The following is an 11,129-nucleotide window of genomic DNA, read 5'->3' as shown; positions in this document are numbered from 1 at the left end:
ACTGTATCAAGGTAGGACACTGACTAAGGGTTGACAGGTGAGTGAGTTGGTCTGTAACAAGGTAGGACACTGAGTAGGGGTTGACAGGTGAGTGAGTTGGTCTGTAACAAGGTAGGACACTGAGTAGGGGTTGACAGGTGAGTGAGTTGGACTGTATCAAGGTAGGACACTGACTAAGGGTTGACAGGTGAGTGAGTTGGTCTGTAACAAGGTAGGACACTGAGTAGGGGTTGACAGGTGAGTGAGTTGGTCTGTAACAAGGTAGGACACTGAGTAGGGGTTGACAGGTGAGTGAGTTGGTCTGTAACAAGGTAGGACACTGAGTAGGGGTTGACAGGTGAGTGAGTTGGACTGTAACAAGGTAGGACACCTAGTAGGGGTTGACAGGTGAGTGAGTTGGTCTGTAACAAGGTAGGACACTGACTAAGGGTTGACAGGTGAGTGAGTTGGTCTCTAACAAGGTAGGACACTGAGTAGGGGTTGACAGGTGAGTGAGTTGGTCTGTAACAAGGTAGGACACTGAGTAGGGGTTGACAGGTGAGTGAGTTGGACTGTAACAAGGTAGGACACTGAGTAGGGGTTGACAGGTGAGTGAGTTGGTCTGTCACAAGGTAGGACACTGAGTAGAGGTTGACAGGTGAGTGAGTTGGTCTGTAACAAGGTAGGACACTGACTATGGGTTGACAGGTGAGTGAGTTGGTCTGTAACAAGGTAGGACACTGAGTAGGGGTTGACAGGTGAGTGAGTTGGTCTGTAACAAGGTAGGACACTGAGTAGGGGTTGACAGGTGAGTGAGTTGGTCTGTAACAAGGTAGGACACTGACTATGGGTTGACAGGTGAGTGAGCTGGTCTGTAACAAGGTATGACACTGAGTAGGGGTTGACAGGTGAGTGAGTTGGTCTGTAACAAGGTAGGACACTGAGTAGGGGTTGACAGGTGAATGAGTTGGTCTGTAACAAGGTAGGACACTGAGTAGGGGTTGACAGGTGAGTGAGTTGGTCTGTAACAAGGTAGGACACTGACTATGGGTTGACAGGTGAGTGAGTTGGTCTGTAACAAGGTAGGACACTGAGTAGGGGTTGACAGGTGAGTGAGTTGGTCTGTAACAAGGTAGGACACTGAGTAGGGGTTGTCAGGTGAGTGAGTTGGTCTGTAACAAGGTAGGACACTGAGTAAGGGTAGACAGGTGAGTGAGTTGGTCTGTAACAAGGTAGGACACTGAGTAGGGGTTGACAGGTGAGTGAGTTGGTCTGTAACAAGGTAGGACACTGACTAGGGTTGACAGGTGAGTGAGTTGGTCTGTAACAAGGTAGGCCACTGAGTAGGGGTTTACAGGTGAGTGAGTTGGTCTGTAACAAGGTAGGACACTGAGTAGGGGTTGACAGGTGAGTGAGTTGGTCTGTAACAAGGTAGGACACTGACTATGGGTTGACAGGTGAGTGAGTTGGTCTGTAACAAGGTAGGACACTGACTAAGGGTTGACAGGTGAGTGAGTTGGTCTGTAACAAGGTAGGACACTGAGTAGGGGTTGACAGGTGAGTGAGTTGGTCTGTAACAAGGTAGGACACTGAGTAGGAGTTGACAGGAGAGTGAGTTGGTCTGTAACAAGGTAGGACACTGAGTAGGGGTTGACAGGTGAGTGAGTTGGACTGTAACAAGGTAGGACACTGAGTAGGGGTTGACAGGTGAGTGAGTTGGTCTGTAACAAGGTAGGACACTGACTATGGGTTTACAGGTGAGTGAGTTGGTCTGTAACAAGGTAGGACACTGACTATGGGTTTACAGGTGAGTGAGTTGGTCTGTAACAAGGTAGGACACTGAGTAGGGGTTGACAGGTGAGTGAGTTGGTCTGTAACAAGGTAGGACACTGAGTAGGGGTTGACAGGTGAGTGAGTTGGTCTGTAACAAGGTAGGACACTGAGTAGGGGTTGACAGGTGAGTGAGTTGGACTGTAACAAGGTAGGACACTGAGTAGCGGTTGACAGGTGAGTGAGTTGGTCTGTAACAAGGTAGGACACTGACTATGGGTTTACAGGTGAGTGAGTTGGTCTGTAACAAGGTAGGACACTGACTATGGGTTTACAGGTGAGTGAGTTGGTCTGTAACAAGGTAGGACACTGAGTAGGGGTTGACAGGTGAGTGAGTTGGTCTGTAACAAGGTAGGACACTGAGTAGGGGTTGACAGGTGAGTGAGTTGGTCTGTAACAAGGTAGGACACTGAGTAGGGGTTGACAGGTGAGTGAGTTGGTCTGTAACAAGGTAGGACACTAACTAGGGGTTGACAGGTGAGTTGGTCTGTAACAAGGTAGGACACTGAGTAGGGGTTGACAGGTGAGTGAGTTGGTCTGTAACAAGGTAGGACACTGAGTAGGGGTTGACAGGTGAGTTGGTCTGTAACAAGGTAGGACACTGAGTAGGGGTTGACAGGTGAGTGAGTTGGTCTGTAACAAGGTAAGACACTGACTAGGGGTTGACAGGTGAGTGAGTCGGTCTGTAAAAAGGTAGGACACTGAGTAGGGGTTGACAGGTGAGTGAGTTGGTCTGTAACAAGGTAGGACACTGAGTAGGGTTTGACAGGTGAGTGAGTTGGTCTGTAACAAGGTAGGACACTGAGTAGGGGTTGACAGGTGAGTGAGTTGGTCTGTAACAAGGTAGGACACTGAGTAGGGGTTGACAGGTGAGTGAGTTGGTCTGTAACAAGGTAGGACACTGAGTAGGGGTTGACAGGTGAGTTGGTCTGTAACAAGGTAGGACACTGAGTAGGGGTTGACAGGTGAGTGAGTTGGTCTGTAACAAGGTAGGACACTGAGTAGGGGTTGACAGGTGAGTGAGTTGGTCTGTAACAAGGTAGGACACTGAGTAGGGGTTGACAGGTGAGTGAGTTGGTCTGTAACAAGGTAGGACACTGAGTAGGGGTTGACAGGTGAGAGAGTTGGTCTGTAACAAGGTAGGACACTGAGTAGGGGTTGACAGGTGAGTGAGTTGGTCTGTAACAAGGTAGGACACTGAGTAGGGGTTGACAGGTGAGTGAGTTGGTCTGTAACAAGGTAGGACACTGAGTAGGGGTTGACAGGTGAGTGAGTTGGTCTGTAACAAGGTAGGACACTGAGTAGGGGTTGACAGGTGAGTGAGTTGGTCTGTAACAAGGTAGGACACTGAGTAGGGGTTGACAGGTGAGTGAGTTGGACTGTATCAAGGTAGGACACTGACTAAGGGTTGACAGGTGAGTGAGTTGGTCTGTAACAAGGTAGGACACTGAGTAGGGGTTGACAGGTGAGTGAGTTGGTCTGTAACAAGGTAGGACACTGAGTAGGGGTTGACAGGTGAGTGAGTTGGTCTGTAACAAGGTAGGACACTGAGTAGGGGTTGACAGGTGAGTGAGTTGGACTCTAACAAGGTAGGACACCTAGTAGGGGTTGACAGGTGAGTGAGTTGGTCTGTAACAAGGTAGGACACTGACTAAGGGTTGACAGGTGAGTGAGTTGGTCTCTAACAAGGTAGGACACTGAGTAGGGGTTGACAGGTGAGTGAGTTGGTCTGTAACAAGGTAGGACACTGAGTAGGGGTTGACAGGTGAGTGAGTTGGACTGTAGCAAGGTAGGACACTGAGTAGGGGTTGACAGGTGAGTGAGTTGGACTGTAACAAGGTAGGACACTGAGTAGGGGTTGACAGGTGAGTGAGTTGGTCTGTAACAAGGTAAGACACTGACTAGGGGTTGACAGGTGAGTGAGTCGGTCTGTAAAAAGGTAGGACACTGAGTAGGGGTTGACAGGTGAGTGAGTTGGTCTGTAACAAGGTAGGACACTGAGTAGGGTTTGACAGGTGAGTGAGTTGGTCTGCAACAAGGTAGGACACTGAGTAGGGGTTGACAGGTGAGTGAGTTGGTCTGTAACAAGGTAGGACACTGAGTAGGGGTTGACAGGTGAGTTGGTCTGTAACAAGGTAGGACACTGAGTAGGGGTTGACAGGTGAGTGAGTTGGTCTGTAACAAGGTAGGACACTGAGTAGGGGTTGACAGGTGAGTGAGTTGGTCTGTAACAAGGTAGGACACTGAGTAGGGGTTGACAGGTGAGTGAGTTGGTCTGTAACAAGGTAGGACACTGAGTAGGGGTTGACAGGTGAGAGAGTTGGTCTGTAACAAGGTAGGACACTGAGTAGGGGTTGACAGGTGAGTGAGTTGGACTGTAACAAGGTAGGACACTGAGTAGGGGTTGACAGGTGAGTGAGTTGGTCTGTAACAAGGTAGGACACTGACTAAGGGTTGACAGGTGAGTGAGTTGGTCTGTAACAAGGTAGGACACTGAGTAGGGGTTGACAGGTGAGTGAGTTGGTCTGTAACAAGGTAGGACACTGAGTAGGGGTTGACAGGTGAGTGAGTTGGACTGTATCAAGGTAGGACACTGACTAAGGGTTGACAGGTGAGTGAGTTGGCCTGTAACAAGGTAGGACACTGACTAAGGGTTGACAGGTGAGTGAGTTGGTCTCTAACAAGGTAGGACACTGAGTAGGGGTTGACAGGTGAGTGAGTTGGTCTGTAACAAGGTAGGACACTGAGTAGGGGTTGACAGGTGAGTGAGTTGGACTGTAGCAAGGTAGGACACTGAGTAGGGGTTGACAGGTGAGTGAGTTGGACTGTAACAAGGTAGGACACTGAGTAGGGGTTGACAGGTGAGTGAGTTGGTCTGTAACAAGGTAGGACACTGACTAAGGGTTGACAGGTGAGTGAGTTGGTCTGTAACAAGGTAGGACACTGAGTAGGGGTTGACAGGTGAGTGAGTTGGTCTGTAACAAGGTAGGACACTGAGTAGGGGTTGACAGGTGAGTGAGTTGGTCTGTAACAAGGTAGGACACTGACTAAGGGTTGACAGGTGAGTGAGTTGGTCTGTCACAAGGTAGGACACTGAGTAGGGGTAGACAGGTGAGTGAGTTGGTCTGTAACAAGGTAGGACACTGACTAAGGGTTGACAGGTGAGTGAGTTGGTCTGTCACAAGGTAGGACACTGAGTAGGGGTTGACAGGTGAGTGAGTTGGTCTGTAACAAGGTAGGACACTGAGTAGGGGTTGACAGGTGAGTGAGTTGGTCTGTAACAAGGTAGGACACTGAGTAGGGGTTGACAGGTGAGTGAGTTGGTCTGTAACAAGGTAGGACACTGAGTAGGGGTTGACAGGTGAGTGAGTTGGTCTGTAACAAGGTAGGACACTGAGTAGGGGTTGACAGGTGAGTGAGTTGGTCTGTAACAAGGTAGGACACTGAGTAGGGGTTGACAGGTGAGTGAGTTGGTCTGTAACAAGGTAGGACACTGAGTAGGGGTTGACAGGTGAGTGAGTTGGTCTGTAACAAGGTAGGACACTCACTAGGGGTTGACAGGTGAGTGAGTTGGTCTGTAACAAGGTAGGACACTGAGTAGGGGTTGACAGGTGAGTGAGTTGGTCTGTAACAAGGTAGGCCACTGAGTAGGGGTTGACAGGTGAGTGAGTTGGTCTGTAACAAGGTAGGACACTGAGTAGGGGTTGACAGGTGAGTGAGTTGGTCTGTAACAAGGTAGGACACTGACTATGGGTTGACAGGTGAGTGAGTTGGTCTGTAACAAGGTAGGACACTGAATAGGGTTGACAGGTGAGTGAGTTGGTCTGTAACAAGGTAGGACACTGAGTAGGGGTTGACAGGTGAGTGAGTTGGTCTGTAACAAGGTAGGACACTGAGTAGGGGTTGACAGGTGAGTGAGTTGGTCTGTAACAAGGTAGGACACTGAGTAGGGGTGGACAGGTGAGTGAGTTGGTCTGTAACAAGGTAGGACACTGAGTAGGGGTTGACAGGTGAGTGAGTTGGTCTGTAACAAGGTAGGACACTGAGTAGGGGTTTACAGGTGAGTGAGTTGGTTTGTAACAAGGTAGGACACTGACTATGGGTTGACAGGTGAGTGAGTGGGTCTGTAACAAGGTAGGACACTGAGTAGGGGTTGACAGGTGAGTGAGTTGGTCTGTAACAAGGTAGGACACTGAGTAGGGGTTGACAGGTGAGTGAGTTGGACTGTAACAAGGTAGGACACTGAGTAGGGGTTGACAGGTGAGTGAGTTGGTCTGTCACAAGGTAGGACACTGAGTAGAGGTTGACAGGTGAGTGAGTTGGTCTGTAACAAGGTAGGACACTGACTATGGGTTGACAGGTGAGTGAGTTGGTCTGTAACAAGGTAGGACACTGAGTAGGGGTTGACAGGTGAGTGAGTTGGTCTGTAACAAGGTAGGACACTGAGTAGGGGTTGACAGGTGAGTGAGTTGGTCTGTAACAAGGTAGGACACTGACTATGGGTTGACAGGTGAGTGAGCTGGTCTGTAACAAGGTATGACACTGAGTAGGGGTTGACAGGTGAGTGAGTTGGTCTGTAACAAGGTAGGACACTGAGTAGGGGTTGACAGGTGAATGAGTTGGTCTGTAACAAGGTAGGACACTGAGTAGGGGTTGACAGGTGAGTGAGTTGGTCTGTAACAAGGTAGGACACTGACTATGGGTTGACAGGTGAGTGAGTTGGTCTGTAACAAGGTAGGACACTGAGTAGGGGTTGACAGGTGAGTGAGTTGGTCTGTAACAAGGTAGGACACTGAGTAGGGGTTGTCAGGTGAGTGAGTTGGTCTGTAACAAGGTAGGACACTGAGTAAGGGTAGACAGGTGAGTGAGTTGGTCTGTAACAAGGTAGGACACTGAGTAGGGGTTGACAGGTGAGTGAGTTGGTCTGTAACAAGGTAGGACACTGACTAGGGTTGACAGGTGAGTGAGTTGGTCTGTAACAAGGTAGGCCACTGAGTAGGGGTTTACAGGTGAGTGAGTTGGTCTGTAACAAGGTAGGACACTGAGTAGGGGTTGACAGGTGAGTGAGTTGGTCTGTAACAAGGTAGGACACTGACTATGGGTTGACAGGTGAGTGAGTTGGTCTGTAACAAGGTAGGACACTGACTAAGGGTTGACAGGTGAGTGAGTTGGTCTGTAACAAGGTAGGACACTGAGTAGGGGTTGACAGGTGAGTGAGTTGGTCTGTAACAAGGTAGGACACTGAGTAGGAGTTGACAGGAGAGTGAGTTGGTCTGTAACAAGGTAGGACACTGAGTAGGGGTTGACAGGTGAGTGAGTTGGACTGTAACAAGGTAGGACACTGAGTAGGGGTTGACAGGTGAGTGAGTTGGTCTGTAACAAGGTAGGACACTGACTATGGGTTTACAGGTGAGTGAGTTGGTCTGTAACAAGGTAGGACACTGACTATGGGTTTACAGGTGAGTGAGTTGGTCTGTAACAAGGTAGGACACTGAGTAGGGGTTGACAGGTGAGTGAGTTGGTCTGTAACAAGGTAGGACACTGAGTAGGGGTTGACAGGTGAGTGAGTTGGTCTGTAACAAGGTAGGACACTGAGTAGGGGTTGACAGGTGAGTGAGTTGGACTGTAACAAGGTAGGACACTGAGTAGCGGTTGACAGGTGAGTGAGTTGGTCTGTAACAAGGTAGGACACTGACTATGGGTTTACAGGTGAGTGAGTTGGTCTGTAACAAGGTAGGACACTGACTATGGGTTTACAGGTGAGTGAGTTGGTCTGTAACAAGGTAGGACACTGAGTAGGGGTTGACAGGTGAGTGAGTTGGTCTGTAACAAGGTAGGACACTGAGTAGGGGTTGACAGGTGAGTGAGTTGGTCTGTAACAAGGTAGGACACTGAGTAGGGGTTGACAGGTGAGTGAGTTGGTCTGTAACAAGGTAGGACACTAACTAGGGGTTGACAGGTGAGTTGGTCTGTAACAAGGTAGGACACTGAGTAGGGGTTGACAGGTGAGTGAGTTGGTCTGTAACAAGGTAGGACACTGAGTAGGGGTTGACAGGTGAGTTGGTCTGTAACAAGGTAGGACACTGAGTAGGGGTTGACAGGTGAGTGAGTTGGTCTGTAACAAGGTAAGACACTGACTAGGGGTTGACAGGTGAGTGAGTCGGTCTGTAAAAAGGTAGGACACTGAGTAGGGGTTGACAGGTGAGTGAGTTGGTCTGTAACAAGGTAGGACACTGAGTAGGGTTTGACAGGTGAGTGAGTTGGTCTGTAACAAGGTAGGACACTGAGTAGGGGTTGACAGGTGAGTGAGTTGGTCTGTAACAAGGTAGGACACTGAGTAGGGGTTGACAGGTGAGTGAGTTGGTCTGTAACAAGGTAGGACACTGAGTAGGGGTTGACAGGTGAGTTGGTCTGTAACAAGGTAGGACACTGAGTAGGGGTTGACAGGTGAGTGAGTTGGTCTGTAACAAGGTAGGACACTGAGTAGGGGTTGACAGGTGAGTGAGTTGGTCTGTAACAAGGTAGGACACTGAGTAGGGGTTGACAGGTGAGTGAGTTGGTCTGTAACAAGGTAGGACACTGAGTAGGGGTTGACAGGTGAGAGAGTTGGTCTGTAACAAGGTAGGACACTGAGTAGGGGTTGACAGGTGAGTGAGTTGGACTGTAACAAGGTAGGACACTGAGTAGGGGTTGACAGGTGAGTGAGTTGGTCTGTAACAAGGTAGGACACTGACTAAGGGTTGACAGGTGAGTGAGTTGGTCTGTAACAAGGTAGGACACTGAGTAGGGGTTGACAGGTGAGTGAGTTGGACTGTAACAAGGTAGGACACTGAGTAGGGGTTGACAGGTGAGTGAGTTGGACTGTATCAAGGTAGGACACTGACTAAGGGTTGACAGGTGAGTGAGTTGGTCTGTAACAAGGTAGGACACTGAGTAGGGGTTGACAGGTGAGTGAGTTGGTCTGTAACAAGGTAGGACACTGAGTAGGGGTTGACAGGTGAGTGAGTTGGACTGTATCAAGGTAGGACACTGACTAAGGGTTGACAGGTGAGTGAGTTGGTCTGTAACAAGGTAGGACACTGAGTAGGGGTTGACAGGTGAGTGAGTTGGTCTGTAACAAGGTAGGACACTGAGTAGGGGTTGACAGGTGAGTGAGTTGGTCTGTAACAAGGTAGGACACTGAGTAGGGGTTGACAGGTGAGTGAGTTGGACTGTAACAAGGTAGGACACCTAGTAGGGGTTGACAGGTGAGTGAGTTGGTCTGTAACAAGGTAGGACACTGACTAAGGGTTGACAGGTGAGTGAGTTGGTCTCTAACAAGGTAGGACACTGAGTAGGGGTTGACAGGTGAGTGAGTTGGTCTGTAACAAGGTAGGACACTGAGTAGGGGTTGACAGGTGAGTGAGTTGGACTGTAACAAGGTAGGACACTGAGTAGGGGTTGACAGGTGAGTGAGTTGGTCTGTCACAAGGTAGGACACTGAGTAGAGGTTGACAGGTGAGTGAGTTGGTCTGTAACAAGGTAGGACACTGACTATGGGTTGACAGGTGAGTGAGTTGGTCTGTAACAAGGTAGGACACTGAGTAGGGGTTGACAGGTGAGTGAGTTGGTCTGTAACAAGGTAGGACACTGAGTAGGGGTTGACAGGTGAGTGAGTTGGTCTGTAACAAGGTAGGACACTGACTATGGGTTGACAGGTGAGTGAGCTGGTCTGTAACAAGGTATGACACTGAGTAGGGGTTGACAGGTGAGTGAGTTGGTCTGTAACAAGGTAGGACACTGAGTAGGGGTTGACAGGTGAATGAGTTGGTCTGTAACAAGGTAGGACACTGAGTAGGGGTTGACAGGTGAGTGAGTTGGTCTGTAACAAGGTAGGACACTGACTATGGGTTGACAGGTGAGTGAGTTGGTCTGTAACAAGGTAGGACACTGAGTAGGGGTTGACAGGTGAGTGAGTTGGTCTGTAACAAGGTAGGACACTGAGTAGGGGTTGTCAGGTGAGTGAGTTGGTCTGTAACAAGGTAGGACACTGAGTAAGGGTAGACAGGTGAGTGAGTTGGTCTGTAACAAGGTAGGACACTGAGTAGGGGTTGACAGGTGAGTGAGTTGGTCTGTAACAAGGTAGGACACTGACTAGGGTTGACAGGTGAGTGAGTTGGTCTGTAACAAGGTAGGCCACTGAGTAGGGGTTTACAGGTGAGTGAGTTGGTCTGTAACAAGGTAGGACACTGAGTAGGGGTTGACAGGTGAGTGAGTTGGTCTGTAACAAGGTAGGACACTGACTATGGGTTGACAGGTGAGTGAGTTGGTCTGTAACAAGGTAGGACACTGACTAAGGGTTGACAGGTGAGTGAGTTGGTCTGTAACAAGGTAGGACACTGAGTAGGGGTTGACAGGTGAGTGAGTTGGTCTGTAACAAGGTAGGACACTGAGTAGGAGTTGACAGGAGAGTGAGTTGGTCTGTAACAAGGTAGGACACTGAGTAGGGGTTGACAGGTGAGTGAGTTGGACTGTAACAAGGTAGGACACTGAGTAGGGGTTGACAGGTGAGTGAGTTGGTCTGTAACAAGGTAGGACACTGACTATGGGTTTACAGGTGAGTGAGTTGGTCTGTAACAAGGTAGGACACTGACTATGGGTTTACAGGTGAGTGAGTTGGTCTGTAACAAGGTAGGACACTGAGTAGGGGTTGACAGGTGAGTGAGTTGGTCTGTAACAAGGTAGGACACTGAGTAGGGGTTGACAGGTGAGTGAGTTGGTCTGTAACAAGGTAGGACACTGAGTAGGGGTTGACAGGTGAGTGAGTTGGACTGTAACAAGGTAGGACACTGAGTAGCGGTTGACAGGTGAGTGAGTTGGTCTGTAACAAGGTAGGACACTGACTATGGGTTTACAGGTGAGTGAGTTGGTCTGTAACAAGGTAGGACACTGACTATGGGTTTACAGGTGAGTGAGTTGGTCTGTAACAAGGTAGGACACTGAGTAGGGGTTGACAGGTGAGTGAGTTGGTCTGTAACAAGGTAGGACACTGAGTAGGGGTTGACAGGTGAGTGAGTTGGTCTGTAACAAGGTAGGACACTGAGTAGGGGTTGACAGGTGAGTGAGTTGGTCTGTAACAAGGTAGGACACTAACTAGGGGTTGACAGGTGAGTTGGTCTGTAACAAGGTAGGACACTGAGTAGGGGTTGACAGGTGAGTGAGTTGGTCTGTAACAAGGTAGGACACTGAGTAGGGGTTGACAGGTGAGTTGGTCTGTAACAAGGTAGGACACTGAGTAGGGGTTGACAGGTGAGTGAGTTGGTCTGTAACAAGGTAAGACA

The 11,129-nt window shown here is 49.3% G+C and overlaps 1 long non-coding RNA gene across 1 annotated transcript; it reads left to right on the top strand.

Annotated features, from left to right (window-relative positions):
• Positions 1–6,342: 6,342 nt before the first annotated feature.
• LOC142908214 (uncharacterized) lies at positions 6,343–10,374 on the top strand. Its single transcript, XR_012931637.1, has 3 exons — positions 6,343–6,792; positions 9,931–9,979; positions 10,280–10,374. It is a non-coding gene; the product is annotated as an uncharacterized LOC142908214 (long non-coding RNA).
• Positions 10,375–11,129: the final 755 nt, after the last annotated feature.

Source organism: Petromyzon marinus, assembly GCF_048934315.1.
Source record: "Petromyzon marinus isolate PM22_M1 ecotype Great Lakes invasive population chromosome 76 unlocalized genomic scaffold, UKy_Petmar_22M1.pri1.0 chr76_unloc.3, whole genome shotgun sequence".
NCBI classification, from domain to species: Eukaryota; Metazoa; Chordata; class Hyperoartia; order Petromyzontiformes; family Petromyzontidae; genus Petromyzon; species Petromyzon marinus.
Note: the sequence above shows the minus strand (reverse complement) of the source record. Positions and strands in the feature narration are given on the sequence as shown.